Genomic DNA, 17,609 nt, shown 5'->3' with positions numbered 1-17,609 from the left:
TGAAGATTAGATGGGTAGATCGCATAACTAATTAGAAGGTATTGAATAGAATTGGAGAGAAGAGAAATTTGTGGCACAACTTGACTAGAAGAAGGGTTCGGTTGGTAGGACATGTTCTGAAGACCACAACAACAACATGAGTTCCGCACTTCACCGCGACGACGCTCTGTGTGCTGTAATGTCCTCCGGTACACTTGTACTAGAGTGTCTATAAGAATATTCATCACCTACATTACTCAGGAACTATCACTGTCCATAATTTTCCCGTGTACACACGATTATCGTTTTCACGAGATAAAGTCTGGGTACGTGAGGCGCCAAGTTTCTCGTCCTTTGCCCGCTAAGCGGCTATTCGGCAGTGTAGGAGACGTGGAAGCGAGAGCAGCCGTCTGGCTGTGGACCCGGCCGCGGTGGTTCGAGGGCCGGCGGCAACGGCGGCGCTTATGCAACGCGCAGCGCGGAGCGGCCTAGCCGGCTGCAATGTCAGTCAGCGCGAGGCCTTGACGCTCTCCAGGGCTACGCTGCGAGCCAGCCATGCGCCCGCCCAGCCAGGCTCGCCACTCACACAGCCTTTACATTAAAAAAAACTCTATTTTTGCCCTACACGGCTCATTTGCCCTGGCGATCAAGATACGCTGACTCATGGAGAAGCAGTACACAGAAATACGGAAGTGCCTCTAGGAACGGACTTTGAAGATAATCCAGAAAAATCGTCTCACTTGCTAATTTCGTACACTGACTTAGACAAAAAGAAATAAAAAAACACGACATCCACCAGGTTAAAAAAAAAAAAAACGGCTGGTCAACAGCTTCTCTATGTGTTGTGTACATAGTTCCGCGTAGTCGGCGAGTACACAACTTTCCCACTAGAGCACGTACCGCTAAGCACAACAGCGCAGGCGCAGCTCTCGTCCGTCTCCGCACTACTAGATGGTGCTGCCTTAGAGACGGACCAAATTCTGCTTCCACCGATCCGCGTATTAATATGTAACGCAGCCAATGAAATTGCTGCTAACATAGAACCTTTTCTCCTCGTGGATCACACTCGCACAGTGATACCTGAACGTGCGAGGTATTATAACAAGTGTACAGATCTCCGATGAGTCAGCCTGCATTTGTCTGCATTAGTCTGTACCAGTCTGCATTTGTCTGTACCAGTCTATAGTCAAGTTTTAGTCTGTGCCCAATAAGATTACCATATTCCTGTACATAGCCATGAAGATAAGTCAATAGACACTTTGTCGAGTATCAGAAATATGTGAGAATAAGATTAACGTACCAAGACCAAAAGAACTTCAGACTGTCAATTGTAAACAGCATCCAGAATCAAGTTACGTAATGTCTATGCTTTTTATTATTTTAATAAATGTGTGTGAAAATTAATCGAGTTCTGTTTAAAGTTGGTCACCGTCAATCGGCTACTCTAAGTGTGCAAGTGCTATTTATATTGTCTGACCTAATGGCAGAAGATAAACACGCCACGATAAGACCACGAGGCATATTACTGACACTCGCCTACTTTGTTAGAGCAACAAGTCAAATAATCTGATGGTGTGTGTACCGAAGTCTTACTGTATGCACACCACACTATGGCTGGGAGAGATTTTCGCAATGGAAAGATTTTCAGCCACCTCACGTATGCAGTTCTGTTATGGGACAATGCCTCTGGGGCAAAAATAATTTTTCTTTGGCAGAAAAAGGCCATTAGTTGTATTGCTGGAGTGAGAAACCATGTATCACCTAGAGACTATTTCAAATAGTTAAAAATACTGACACTTACATCACTGCTTATTCTCTGTTGCTTAATGCACATAAAGGAAAACCAAGAAAGTTATAAACTGCGCGAGTCTGTACATAGCCATGACACACACCAAAGGCAGATGACGGACGTCCCAGTTACTAGGCTTAAAAAAAACCAAAACGGTTACACATACACAGGGATACAATTATTTAACATGATACCACCTACAGCACGCAGTGTATCACTGAATGTCTTCAAAAATATTACAAGAAGGTGGCTTGGACAAAAAGCATTCTATACAATAGAAGAATTTAAAGTATGTAACAAAAATGATCTAATCTATTAAAACTGCTGCTTGTCATGACCACCATATTACATGAGCACTTCTGAAAATGTTATCGTATCATGCGGTGTGCTTTATTTACGTAATGTATTTTTACTCAATAGTTAACTGCTGTATGACATGACCACCCTATTACATAAGTTCTTCTGAAAATGTTATTGTACCATGCTGTTGTGCTTTATTTACATAATGCATTTTCCCCAATGGTTAACATGTAATAAGCCTGTCTCATTTATATTTGTTAAAATGTTTTTCTTAACATGTGCATTGTGTTACACATACAGTATCTCCTTTTGTCATTCTGCACGGCACATTTATGTGTAATGATTACTAAACATGTGCAGTATAAAACGTATTTACTCATTCAGAATGTTAAAAATGTAAGACTTATTTTGTAATTATATAATGAATGTAAAATGACGACATCAATTGCATGAAAAATGCTTAAAGATGGATCAACAAATCAATAAATAAATCAATAAATCAATCCGAACATTTCTCGTGGAGAAACAGCAGCCATGCTAAAAGTACTTTAAAAATGGATTTAAAACAGTTTCGAGCACAATAACACATTTATTTACACCGTTTTTACCGCTTTCGGTCAGAAAGTGACCGTCTTCAGACCATTTATACTGAAATTTGGGCACAGAATGCCTTTAGAGAGACATCTAATAATATTAGTAACATATAAAATACGCGATATATAACAAAAATTAAAAGAAGAAATTATACCGATGATGGTAGGCTGTGGTGGTGAATGGAGCAGATGTTATGACTCCATGAACGTCAACTGCTCAGGAGAGTAATGGATTTGTGACTTAAATACGCGACGCTCTACCCAATGTATACCGAATTACGTGAGCGATAGCTGGTAAGGCATACAGGACGTAAAACAGTTAATACATTAAGGTATACACAGAGTACTTAAACGAAAGCTAATAGCAAATAAACAAATAGGCACATCACAATATATAAAATAACTGCTGTAAACAGCATTTCGTCAGTATGTGATAAAAATAAATATAGAAGAGTTAACGAATAATAATCGGTTGTGAGAACCCCGGTAGCTGTTAGGTATTTATCGAAAACTCGTAGATAGTTTGCCAGCAAAGATAGTGGTTAAGCGACGCCAGTGGTTCCCATGGAGACGGCGTTGTCGTATTCATATTTGCCATTGTAAATAAATGTTTTAATGCGGTCGACACTGTTCTTAATTCAGTTTTAGTGGCATGATTTTCACACAGGACTCTGTAAAAGAGTGAAAAATTACTAGCAAAATTAGCAAAAATGTAAGACAAATGGCTCTGAGCACTAAGGGACTTAACATCTGAGGTCATCAGTCGCCTAGAGGTTAGAACTAGTTAAACCTATCTAAGCTAAGGACATCACACACATCCGTGCCCGAGGCAGGATTCGTACCTGCGACCGTAGCGGTCGCGCGGTTCCAGACTGAAGCGCCTAGAACCGCTCGGCCACTCCGGCCGGCTAAAATATAAGACATTTTTATTCTTTTTTCAAATAAAAAGATTGGGGATTGAAGAATACAGTGAATAAAATTCTGAAGAAGTATTAAAATACTGGGTGTAAATGGTTATATACAAATTGTAGAGGATCCATACTGGAGTTACAGTTCGAAGGACGTCGATGGGGTATTTCTCATCTCATCTCTGTATTAAAATAACTAAACGTAAACGACAAAACCACAAACCCAATCATAGAAACCCTTCACAACACATACTCCAATGTTAAATTCACGTAAGAACTCTCCAACGCTTTTGAAATTAAAACATGTGTACAACACGGAGACGGACTCTCCCCACTGCTAGGAATCCCTGGAGGAAGGCGGCATTCTTTTCGACGAACACAATAAAGGAAATGAAGAGTACCGGCATTTGAAACTAACTGCAGAACACTTCTTTGCCTCCAACATACACTGCGCGTAAGAACCACGACAATAAGATACGAGAAATTAGGGCTCATACAGAGGCATGTAGATAGTCGTTTTTCCCTCGTTCTGTTTGTGAGTGGAACAGGAAAGGAAATGACTAGCGGTGGTACGAGATACCCTCCTCCACACGCCATAATGTGGACTGCGGAGAATCGATGTAGATGTAGTTGCGCCTTAGAAAAAGTAGTGATGAGAGTAAAACCTTCACTGGACTCCGACTAGGAATAAAATACAAAGGCGTGTAAGTCAATTGCCTAGACTTTGCACGTGATATTGCCCTGCTAGCCGAGACCTAGGAAGGAGCCAAAGAAAATACACTCGAACTACAAAACCATGCACAAAAACTGGGTCTCAAAATACCGTTCGAAAAGACGAAAATAACGACAAAGGTAGAAAAGCCAAATGAAACATCCCAAAGTAGGCGAGCAAAAATATAGATCGTCGAAGAATTCAAATATCTTGGAGAATGGATCAAATAGAATGCTGTCGAGACAAACGGAATTGAACATAGAAGAAATAAAGTTGTTCTGGCCTTCCTTCTCACCCAGAGCATATATAACAAGAAGTCCCTCTCATGGGATGCAAAAATAAGACACCATAACACGATAATCAAACGGGAAGAAGAAAACACAGCCGAAACACTGTCCATCAGCAACCATGGCACAGCTGAAATGCAGGAGATCAAAGAAAGGTACTAAGAAAAATTCTAGGCCGAAAGTTGCATAACAACAAACCGAACGACATCAGAAATGAAACCTTTCCTAAGCAACAGAAAAATTCTCAGATACGATGATAAAAAAAGTGATTTTTATGGACACATCGTCAGAATGAATTGAAATAGATTAACCAAAAGAATCTTTGACTACTTCCGAAAAAAAAACCAAATGAAATTGTTTTAAGGAAACTGAGGAGGACTTAAAAGAACTCCAAATCACAGATATTGTGCTCACAGATTATACTACACAAAAAAAGCCAAACACAAGAACGAGAGGATAACGAAAACCAAATGAACAATCCGAATCTCTGAAGAAGAAAGGAAAGCAAGATTAGAAAGAATAAAACAATACTGGACATAAAGGAAGATACAGGACACTCAAAAGTGTTTATTCTATTTCATGATGGGCTGAGTGGTACAGCAACCGGTTTCCATAATTATATATTACATCGTTTTTATGGCGACATTGGTTTTATTATATTTCTTAATTTTGGTTTCTTTTCATTTTCAAGCATTTTGAATTTTTATCTTACGCGCTAACATGTATTTTAACTAAGGTGCTATCTATTCGATTTTACTTATTGCCTGTACCAGCTTCTTCTTATAGTCTTACGCCTATATTAATTTCATTTTTACCGACACTAGCGCCTTCTGTTGTACTGCCCTACTAGCGCGGCCAACATGATTTTCCTGCACTAAGTTTCAATGTGGCCGTCTATTTGACCGTTTAGTCATCTGATATCCAGGTTCATTCGATGTACGTGTGGCTCTAAGCCGCGCTTCACCTGGCAGCTATAACTGCATCAAAGTATTTTACGTTACTTTATTTAACTTCCTCCCTTTTATGTTTGCCTTCATAAATTTATCTCGGTTTTTATCTTTATCTTTATCACTTGGTTTTCTTCCAATGTACCTTGTTCGAAGGTGCTAATTTCAGATGGTTTGTTACCATTGTTATGACTAACCGGCCAATCAGCTGGTGATGGAAAGCTTTGATAGTCTTTTAATTTACTTCTCAAATTTTTCAAATTATTTTTAGAAGTTTTAAACCACGGCCCTTAACTTGTAATTAGATATACATACATCCTTGCTTTTCCTTTCCTTTTAGAAAATCTGAGGAAGTCTAAACCAGGCGAAACACCTTATTTGTAATAAAAATAACTTTGCAACCGAGACTGTTCCTTCTATCATTAAAAAGTGATTGATCTGAAGTAACCCATGTTGGATGAAACGAAATAAGAGGAAGAGGCCACGGCTCCCTTATACTCAGAAAATATCGTACAACCTCCAAAGCGTTGTTGGTAGACTCCAGGTTTATCCTGTATCTATAAGTGTAACTGGCATGTGGAAATCAAGTCGGGAACCTTCTGCCCCAGTCGAAGCTAGCGTGTGACTACTAACTGCGTCCTTACTCAGTACCAAGGTTCGGCTTCACCAACCAGCTCTGTGGCAGTGGAGAGTACTTTATCACAGAGATGTTTTTCGTGCTTCTCCAGTAAATGAAAACGGCGGTTTCTTATGCAGTCTCACAGTAAACGACATGCATAAATGTTTCGAGCGCTGGAAGCAAATGTCGACTTGACGCTGTTGAATCTGATCATCAGTACCTGAACATCACTGACGTGACAAAAGTTCTGGGCTACCTCATAATATGGTGTCGGGCCTCCTTTTCCCGGCGTAGTACAGGAACTAGACGTGGCGTGGACTCAAAATGTCGTTAGAAGTCCCTTGCAGAAATGTTGATCCAGGCTGCCTCTACTGCGAACGTCTTGCCAGTGCAGGATTTTGTGCAGGAACAGACCTCTCGATTGTGTCCCATAAAGGTTCGATCAGATTCATGTCGGGCAATCTGGGTGGGCAAATCATTCGCTCCAACTGTCAAGAATGTTCTTCAAACCAATGAGGAGTAATTGTTGCCCGGTGATATAGTGCACTACCATCTTCAAAACTTCCAATCGTTGTTTGGGAACATGAGGTCCATGAACGGCTGTAGATGCTCTCCAAGTGCCGAACATAATCATTTCCAATCAATCATTGGTTTCTTTGGACCAGAGGACCCTTCCGTTCCATGTAAAAATAGCTCACACAATTTTGGAGCTACCACTAACTTGCGCCGTGCCTTCTTGAAACTTGGGTCCATGACCTGGTGGGGTCTGCGCCACACTCGAATGCTACCATCAGATATTACCTACTGAAATCGAGACTCGGCTGACCAGTCGTCTAGGGTCCAGGCGATATGGTCACAAGCCGAGGACAGGCGCTGCAGACGATGTCGTTCTGTTAGCAAACCCACTCGCGTCTGTCGTCTGCTGTCTCAGCCCATTCACGCCAGATTTCGTCGCACTCTCCTAACGGATACGTTCGTCGTACGTCCCACATTGATTTCTGTGGTTTTTTATCAGTAGGCTTGATTGCCTGTTAGCACTGGCAACTCTACTCAAACGCTGATGCTCTCGGTCGTTAAGGAAAGGCCATTGGCCACTGTGTTCCCCCTGGTGAGAGGTAATGTCTGAATTGTGGTATTCTCAGCAGACTCTTCACACTGTTGTAAGTAGGCTGTATAGGTTTTTATGTTGGTAACGCCCCGTCGAACTCTGTATGAAAATCACTGACTGTGCTGTGTGCAGTCTGCGGCTGGATTGCATTGTTGGAATATTTGCCTCTGTAGTGTTGGGCAGTTGGATGTGAACAGCGAGTAGCGTTGTACAGTTGGAGGTAAGCTGCCAGCAGTGGTGGATGTGGGGAGAGAGATGGCAAAGTTTTGAGAGCGGACGACCTGGACGCGTGTCCATCAGAAAACGGAAATTTGTAAGACTGGATGTCATGAACTGATATATATATATATATATATACTCCTGGAAATGGAAATAAGAACACCGTGAATTCATTGTCCCAGGAAGGGGAAACTTTATTGACACATTCCTGGGGTCAGATACATCACATGATCACACTGACAGAACCACAGGCACATAGGCACAGGCAACAGAGCATGCACAATGTCGGCACTAGTACAGTGTATATCCAACTTTCGCAGCAATGCGGGCTGCTATTCTCTCATGGAGACGATCGTAGAGATGCTGGATGTAGTCCTGTGGAACGGCTTGCCATGCCATTTCCACCTGGCGCCTCAGTTGGACCAGCGTTCGTGCTGGACGTGCAGACCGCGTGAGACGACGCTTCATCCAGTCCCAAACATGCTCAATGGGGAACACATCCGAAGATCTTGCTGGCCAGGGTAGTTGAGTTACACCTTCTAGAGCACGTTGGGTGGCCCGGGATACATGCGGACGTGCATTGTCCTGTTGGAACAGCAAGTTCCCTTGCAGGTCTAGGAATGGTAGAACGATGGGTTCGATGACGGTTTGGATGTACCGTGCACTATTCAGTGCCCCTCGACGATCACCAGTGGTGTACGGCCAGTGTTGGAGATCGCTCCCCACACCATGATGCCGGGTGTTGGCCCTGTGTGCCACGGTCGTATGCAGTCCTGATTGTGGCGCTCACCTGCATGGCGCCAAACACGCATACGACCATCATTGGCACCAAGGCAGAAGCGACTCTCATCGCTGAAGACGACACGTCTCCATTCGTCCCTCCATTCACGCCTGTCGCGACACGACTGGAGGCGGGCTGCACGATGTTGGGGCGTGAGCGGAAGACGGCCTAACGGTGTGCGGGACCGTAGCCCAGCTTCATGGAGACGGTTGCGAATGGTCCTCGCCGATACCCCAGGAGCAACAGTGTCCCTAATTTGCTGGGAAGTGGCGGTGCGGTCCCCTACGGCACTGCGTAGGATCCTACGGTCTTGGCGTGCATCCGTGCGTCGCTGCGGTCGACGGGCACGTGCACCTTCCGCCGACCACTGGCGACAACATCGATGTACTGTGGAGACCTCACGCCCCACGTGTTGAGCAATTCGGCGGTACGTCCACCCGGCCTCCCGCATGCCCACTATACGCCCTCGCTCAAAGTCCGTCAACTGCACATACGGTTCACGTCCACGCTGTCGCGGCATGCTACCAGTGTTAAAGACTGCGATGGAGCTCCGTATGCCACGGCAAACTGGCTGACACTGATGGCGGCGGTGCACAAATGCAGCGCAGCTAGCGCCATTCGACGTCCAACACCGCGGTTCCTGGTGTGTCCGCTGTGCCGTGCGTGTGATCATTGCTTGTACAGCCCTCTCGCAGTGTCCGGAGCAAGTATGGTGGGTCTGACACACCGGTGTCAATGTGTTCTTTTTTCCATTTCCAGGAGTGTATATATATGACTTCTCAACACTATTAAGGGCCGGCCGAAGTGGCCGTGCGGTTCTAGGCGCTGCAGTCTGGAACCGCGAGACCGCTATGGTCGCAGGTTCGAATCCTGCCTCTGGCATGGATGTGTGTGATGTCGTTAGGTTAGCTAGGTTTAATTAGTTCTAAGTTCTAGGGAAGTAATGACCTAAGAAGTTGAGTCCCATAGTGTCCGGAGCCATTTGAACCATCTGAGCCACTATTAAGGTAAATACATTGATTGTTCTCTATCAAAATCTTTCATTTGCTAACTATGCCTATCAGTAGTTAGTGCCTTCAGTAGTTAGAATCTTTTATTTAGCTGGCAGTATTGGCGCTTGCTTTATTGCAGTAGTTCGAGTAACGAAGGTTTTTGTGAGGTAAGTGATTCATGAAAGGTAGAGGTTATTGTTAGTCAGGGCCATTCTTTTGTAGGGATTATTGAAAGTCAGATAGTGTTGCGCTTAAAAAAAATGTGTTTCAGTTTTGTGTTGATGAGAATAAGTAAAGAGAGAACTGTCTGAGTACGTTGAGTTTCGCTCAGCTGTTTGAAAATCTTATAACGTATGAGTTTTTCCAGCACAGTAATTTATACTATTTTGTCTAAAACTGACATTGTGAGACCGTGGCTGTGTACAATTAACGTAGGTTAATTCTTACAGAGAAGAAAACAGCAACCAGCCACTATTAATAACCTACATTTATTGTGGCTGGTTGCTGTTTTCTTCTCTGTAAGAATTAACCTACATTAACAGTAACTTATAATTTTCCAAAGGGGACGTTACACTGTAGATGTCGGAATATTGAATCCCCTGACGATTTCCGAAATGGAATGTCCCTTGCTTCTAGCTCCAACTACAATCCAGTGTTAAAACGCTGTCAATTCCTGTTGTATGGCCATAATCACGCCAGACGCCTTATCACATGGATCACATAAGCAAAAATGACAGCTCCTCCAATGTACTGCTCTTTTATACGTTGTGTACGCGATACTACTGCCATATGTATGTATACGTGCATATCGCTATCGAATGGCTTTTGTCACCTCAAAGTCGTAAGCTTACGACTGTGGGGACAGGAACGAGTCAGCAGGGAGTTTCTTGCTCAGCAACGTGAGCGGGCACGCGCTCGTGTTACACAAGCGCCAGGCGGAGCGAGTTTAACTGACGTCATTGCGGAGCAGATCGCCGCGCTCCGAGGCTCGGAGCACTCGGCGCTGTGCGCTGAAGCCAGGCGGCCGCCGTGACGTCACAGGGTCCGCGGCTGCGGCGCTTTTTGTGCGCTGACCTTGCAGCCGGGCCCGGGGACACGTGTTCGGGCCCGGCCGGCGCATTCCAGCCAGCCGCCGACCTCACACACGGCCCGGACGGCCGGCGGGCCCGCCGCCGCCGGAATGCAGCCCGGCTGCACCGCCCTAACAAAGGACCGCCGCTCCACTCCTCACGAAATCTCCGCCCCGCCTTGCCAGGTGCACCTGTTGCCAACACGATTGCCGTCTCTTGCGATGATCATACTGTTTGAAAGGAGCAACACATAGCCCGACTGGAGTGGCCGAATTACGTGTTTCGCACATGCTGTCAATTAAAGATACCTTTGGAGAAAAGAGAGCCACTTGTATGAATATCAAGAGCACAGATGGAAACCCAGTTCTAAGCAAATAAGGGAAAGCAGAAGGGTGGAAGGAGTATGTAGAGAGTCTATACAAGGGCGATGCACTTAAGCACAATATTATAGAAATGGAAGAGGATGTAGATGAAGATGAAATGGGAGATACGATACTGCCTGAAGAGTTTGACAGAGCTCTGAAAGACCTGAGTCGAAACAAGGCCCCGGGTGTAGACAACATTCCATTAGAACTACTGACAGCCTTGGGAGAGCCAGTCCTGACAAAACTCTACCATCTGGTGAGCAAGATGTATGAGACAGGCGAAATACCCTCAGACTTCAAGAAGAATATAATAATTCCAATCCCAAAGAAAGCAGGTGTTGACACATGTGAAAAATACCGAACAATCAGTTTAATAAGTCGCAGCTGCAAAGTACTAACGCGAATTCTTTACAGACGAATGGAAAAACTAGTAGAAGCCTACCTTGGGGAAGATCAGTTTGGATTCCGTAGAAATACTGGAACACGTGAGGCAATACTGACCTTACGACTTATCTTAGAAGAAAGATTAAGGAAAGGTAAACCCACGTTTCTAGCATTTGTAGACTTAGAGAAAGCTTTTGACAATGTTGACTGGAATACTCTCTTTCACATTCTAAAGGTGGCAGGAGTAAAATAAAGGGAGCAAAAGGCTATTTACAATTTGTACAGAAACCAGATGGCAGATATAAGAATCGAGGGGCATGAAAGGGAAGCAGTGGTTGGGAAGGGAGTGAGACAGGGTTGTAGTCTCTCCCCAATGTTGTTCTATCTGTATATTGAGCAAGCAGTAAAGGAAACAAAAGAAAAATTTGGTGTTGGTATTAAAACCCATGGAGAAGAAATAAAAACTTTGAGAATTGCCAATGACATTGTACTTCTGTCAGAGACAGCAAAGGACTTGGAAGAACAGCTGAACGGAATGGACAGTCTCTTGAAAGGAGGATATAAGACGAACATCAACAAAAGCAAAACGAGGATAATGGAATGTAGTCGAATTAAGTCGGGTGATGCTGAGGGAATTAGATTAGGAAATGAGACACTTAAAGCAGTAAAGGAGTTTTGCTATTCGGGGAGCAAAATAACTGATGATGGTCGAAGTAGAGAGGATATAAAATGTAGACTGGCAATGGCAAGGAAAGAATTACTGAAGAAGAGAAATTTGTTAACATCGAGTATAGATTTAAGTGTCAGGAAGTCGTTTCTGAAAGTATTTGTATGGAGTGTAGCCATGTATGGAAGTGAAACATGGACGATAAATAGTTTGGACAAGAAGAGAATAGAAGCTTAAGGAATGTGGTGCTTCAGAAGAATGCTGAAGATTAGATGGGTAGATCACATAACTAATGAGGAGGTATTGAATAGAATTGTGGAGAAGAGGAGTTTGTGGTACAACTTGACAAGAAGAAGGGACCGGTTGGTAGGACGTGTTCTGAGGCATCAGGGGATCACAAATTTAGCATTGGAGGGCAGTGTGGAGGGTAAAAATCGTAGAGGGAGACCAAGAGATGAATACACTAAGCAGATTCAGAAGGATGTAGGTTGCAGTAGGTACTGGGAGATGAAGAAGCTTGCACAGGATAGAGTAGCATGGAGAGCTGCATCAAACCAGTCTCAGGACTGAAGACCACAACAACAACAACATCAACTACTGTCTACTGTAATTCTTCCCAAACTTTCTGAGTCCATTGTTAAAAAAAAAATGTACATGTACAGTATGATGGGGAAGGACTCATAATACACACACACACACACACACACACACACACACACACACACACACAAACACACACACACAAAGGCACACCACTAATGAATTATTCGAATGACACAAAAATCGGTAAAATATGATGTTCGTGAACAGGCAAACAAGTGATTAAAATGACAACAATATCAGAAAAATTGGATGATTTATTCAAGAGAAAGAGCTTCTCAAATTGAGCAAGTCAGTAATAGGTTGTTTCTCCTATGGCCCTTACACAAACAATAATTCGGCTTGGCAGTGGTTGACACAACTGATAGAGATGTCGCATGTCCTCCGAAGGGACACCATGTCAAACTCTGTCCAAGTGGTACATTAGATCGTCACAATCTCCAGCTGCTTGGAGGTCATCGACCATAATTCTGCAAACTTTCTCAGATGGGATGATATCCGGAAACTTTACTGCCCAAGGTTCAAATGGCTCTGAGCACTATGGGACTCAACTGCTGTGGTCATAAGTCCCCTAGAACTTCGAACTACTTAAACCTAACTAATCTAAGGACAGCACACAACACCCAGCCATCACGAGGCAGAGAAAATCCCTGATCCCGCCGGGAATCGAACCCGGGAACCCGGGCGTGGGAAGCGAGAACGCTACCGCACGACCACGAGATGCGTACTGCCCAAGGTATGGTTTGATAAGCATGTGCACAACCAGTAGGTACTGTCGCCGTGTATAGGCGGGCATTATCGTGGTGAGAGGTATGCCCAAGAAGAGCAACAAAACGGGGCATACAGCATCGTCGACGTACCAAAAATGGTTCAAATGGCTCTGCGCACTATGGGACTTAACATCTGAGGTCATCAGTCCCCTAGAACGTAGAACTGCTTAAACCTAACTAACCTAAGGACATCACACACATCCATCCCCGAGGCAGGATTTCAACCTGCGTCCGTAGCGGTCGCGCGGTTCCAGACTGTAGCGCCTAGAACCGCTCGGCCACTCGGGCCGGGGTCGACGTACCGCTATGCTGTGAGTATGCTGCAGATACCAATCAAAGGGGTCCTTCTACGGAAAGAAATGGCACTCCAGAACATCATACCTGGTTGTTGGGCCGTATCGCGGACGACAGGTTAGTATCCCATTACGCCTGAGGCGTCTCCAGACACATCTTCGGCCTGGAATCTCATTGACTGGAGTAGAATTGTCTTCAGTGATGAGTCTCGCTTCTAACTGAGCCATGATGACCAGCGGAGACGTATCTGGTAATGCCCCGGGCAGCATTGGTGCACCAACCTGACTATAGCCCGCTAAATGGCTTGACAGCCAGGGCTGATGGTCTGGGGTACCATTTAATTTCACAGCAGGACTCCTTTGGTTGTCATCTGCGGCGTCCTTACAGCACAGTGATGCGTCGACGATGTTACAGGCTTCGTTTTGTTGCCCTTCACGGGAAGCCATCCTGGGCTTCGTTTCTGTAAGATAATACCCGCCTGTTGTCATGCTGGCCAAATCCTGTCTTTGCCAAGAAGGTCGGCAGACCATTCCCCAATTGAGAACGTATGGAGCATTATGGGCTGTGCCCTCCAGTCAGATCGGTATTTTTGGACAGAATTTGGCACGGTATCGCTCAGGACGACTTCCAACAACTCTTTTCTATCAATGCTCCGTCGAATAACCGTTTTCGTAAGAGTCATAGGTGGACGAACTCGTTATTGACTTGCTCAATTTGAGAAGTTATTTCTTTTGAATAAATCATCTAATTTTCCTGAAATTGTTATCATTTCGTAGTCTCTACATGTACATCACGTCGAGCGATGTGTGTCAGTGCTAGCAGTATTTTAGTGTTCTATTCCATGTCACCAGTTAGGAATGTTGTCAGTTATTGATCACCTATTTTATGCTTGGGAAATTCACTCCCACTTAATTGATGCGACGGAAAAATGGCTCTGAGCACTATGGGACTTAACTTCTGAGGTCATCAGTCCCCTAGAACTTAGAACTACTTAAACCTAACGAACCTAAGGACATCACACACATCCATACCCGAGGCAGGATTCGAACCTGCGACCGTAGCAGTCGCGCGGCTCCAGACTGAAGCGCCTAGAACCGCTCGGCCATTCCGGCCGGCCGTACCACATCTGTCTGCCTCTGGAGTAAATCTAATGTTGAAGTTTGAGTACTTTATCTAAATGTTTGCTTAACTCGTATTTAACGTCGGACTTGGGAATCTGTGCGATACTTACCTTGTTGGTTGTGTGAAACTGCCTACAAACCAAATTCGGGCTGGCTGGCTCACTAGCGCTCATCGTTAATCCACGAGGTGGATTGGATCCGGACAGCACCTTCCCCAGCATCTCAGAAGTGGCGCGTTAACGCGTTTGGCAATCTGGGCAGGTGCATCTTAATTCTGCGTATCAGGAAAAATTACACAGCGGATTTCTCATGCAGAAATCGCATTTGAATGTTTTTAGTTTGTGGAAAGATAGCGTTACGCCCTGCGTAAGAAGGAAAAATGTCTACTAACAGGTGTCGGTATTGGACAACGACGAGATAATGGCCTAACTAGTCTGAGTTTTTTTCTCTTTTTCGAATGATATTGCTACTCGGGTTGGTCAGAATATCACAAAGTGCAAGCGAAAATGATGAAATCGAATGCTTCGGGGGACCACACTCAACACCACTCAGTATCTCAGTGGCCACACTTGACTATCGCCCAATAGGACAGCAGTATTCTTCACTGTGCCATGCCACGTCGTACCCTGACTTTGTGGCTGTAAAAGATGGCAGATTGTGTGGTGTCACCGCCAGACACCACACTTGCTAGGTGGTAGCCTTTAAATCGGCCGCGGTCCGTTGGTATACGTTGGACCCACGTGTCGCCACTGTCAGTGATTGCAGACCGAGCGCCGCCACACGGCAGGTCTAGAGAGACGTCCTAGCACTCGCCCCAGTTGTACAACCCACTTTGCTAGGGAAGGTTCACTGACAAATACGCTCTCATTTGCCGAGACGATAGTTAGCATAGCCTTCAGCTACGTCATTTGCTACGACCTAGCAAGGCGCCATTATCAATGGATATTTAACTTGTGATGCCTGTACCGTCAGACCGATGTTCTCCAATTATGGATTAAAGTTAAGTATTCTACCAGTTACCTCCTGTTTTGCTGGTCTTATTTCTCTGACCTGATCCAGACCTCACGCCAGTCTGCGTGAGCTAAACGCGTGCCTTTCGGCTACCTCCGAGTGGCTTGGCTGTCTTGCCAAGTCACTACAGATTGATTACTAACTCCCGCTCCACGTATACTTGCAAATCACTTACAAATTGCGTGACTGATTCTTTCTACTGAACGGTTTATGCATAATAAGAGAAATTTTGTTATTTGCTATACTTCTTAGTATAACAGTTTTAATGGCCAGCAGTACAGTTTTGTGGAAGTGCACCGTTTGGTGAAAACAAAGCACGATTTCGTACAGCTTTAAATTTTAAAATCGCTCAAAAATGGATTTATTAATCACCAAAAATACGACTTCAACAGTAGTCTCAGGTCGGAATGTTGTATGACTGGTTGAATTCCTCAATCATAGAAATTCACTTATTGTTCAAGAACTCATTCGAGAACCGTTGTGTGAACGTCCTCATCACTGGAAAAATCTCTTACTCCGGATGCTCTTTGAGCTTGCCGAAAAGATGGAGATCGCATAGTGCAAGATTTGAATTTACCTATTAGCGTTACGTACGTCTGTGTGATTTTTGTCAAACTGTTGGAACCATTTCGCTATAGCTGTACGCAGCAGTATTTGGTTCTTAGATTGCCAGACGTTTACGGTGAATATTCGTAAAATTTAGACGTTTTGCCTACAAGAGCTTAACTGTGTCGCGTACTTCATCTTTTGAGTACGTTTCAAGCTGTCTCGACTTTTCACTCGCACACTGTGAAGCACGTGATTTCCGTTCTGCAGCAGAACTGTCTCTGCAGAAAACATTGAACGTATACTCTCTTAGACACTGCACCACTCTTGTTGCACAGTGGCCCTAACCGTTTATTTGGCACATATAGAAATACTGTGAAGAAAAAAAAAATTAAGTTACTTAAACTAGATGCACACACTGATCAGCCAGTTGGCACGGATAATAGCGACCACGCGTGGTGGCATGGAAGCAGTGAGACCTTGATAGGTCGTTAGATGGAGTTAGCACTACAGCTGAACACACAAGTCAACTTATAACACTACCGTCTGCTATTACTATACCATAACCTCAAGTCTGGAGGCAGTCCGTGTAATGAAATTATTCTTATTCAAGTAATAATAGTATCAAGAAGCAGAGCAATGTTACCCTTTGAGAGGAATTTTGTTATATTGACCGTGTTGTACCTAACGGAGGTGGCTTATCGGAAGTGAAAGAATTACGTAAATATTCAAACAGTAACAAATAATATTTAACCTAGCTACACTGTTTAAAGAATAAATAAAACGGTCGCCATCTTATTAGGCAAGAGAACAATTAACATTCTTGTTTAAGAAAATAGGTATGAGTAACTTTAACGGACGAACACAACCTACACTTTGCCACACGCGAGTGCAGTGAACTCTGGCACCTGAATACAGTGTGTTCAGGTTAAGGTTGGAGTTAACAGATCAGAACAAACTACTGGCATAAATATAACATATAACAATACACACTATTACTTTCATGGATTATTCAAACTGAATGGTCTTTATAACATTGCTATTAATATTCACTGTAGATTCATAAATTGGACATAGGTTCAGTATTACTTTCCAAACATTTTCCTAGCTGACATAAAATTGTAAATGTAGTTCATTGCAAAATTATGAACTGGCCACAGGTTAAGCCTCTCTCAGGTAAATACTTTTCAACGTAGAATGAAAGTTAAACTGAATTCACTAACAGGTTACTTCTCACTGTTTTTTGGATAAAGAAATTATTGTTTTCATAAATAGTGGTCTTTCTATTAATTGTTATTTATCATGAGCATAAAAGAACAACCTGTGGATCATATTACACTATCAATACACTTCCAATACCCAAAAGAAACAAGTGCTTAGCAAGCATGAGTATATAACTTTCCACAAATGCAGTTTTCCACTTTTACTACAGTGAAACACAAAATTAACATATTTGTAAGATACTGACTCGCCTTCTGCAATTTACAACAGGCAGCAATGTGATCATTTACTAAGCAAAACTTTATAAGCATCAGTGTTAAGAACTT

Source organism: Schistocerca serialis, chromosome 4 (genome assembly GCF_023864345.2).
Source record: "Schistocerca serialis cubense isolate TAMUIC-IGC-003099 chromosome 4, iqSchSeri2.2, whole genome shotgun sequence".
Classification (NCBI taxonomy): domain Eukaryota; kingdom Metazoa; phylum Arthropoda; class Insecta; order Orthoptera; family Acrididae; genus Schistocerca; species Schistocerca serialis.
The sequence above is the reverse complement of the archived record's forward strand: the minus strand, read 5'-3'. Positions refer to the sequence as shown.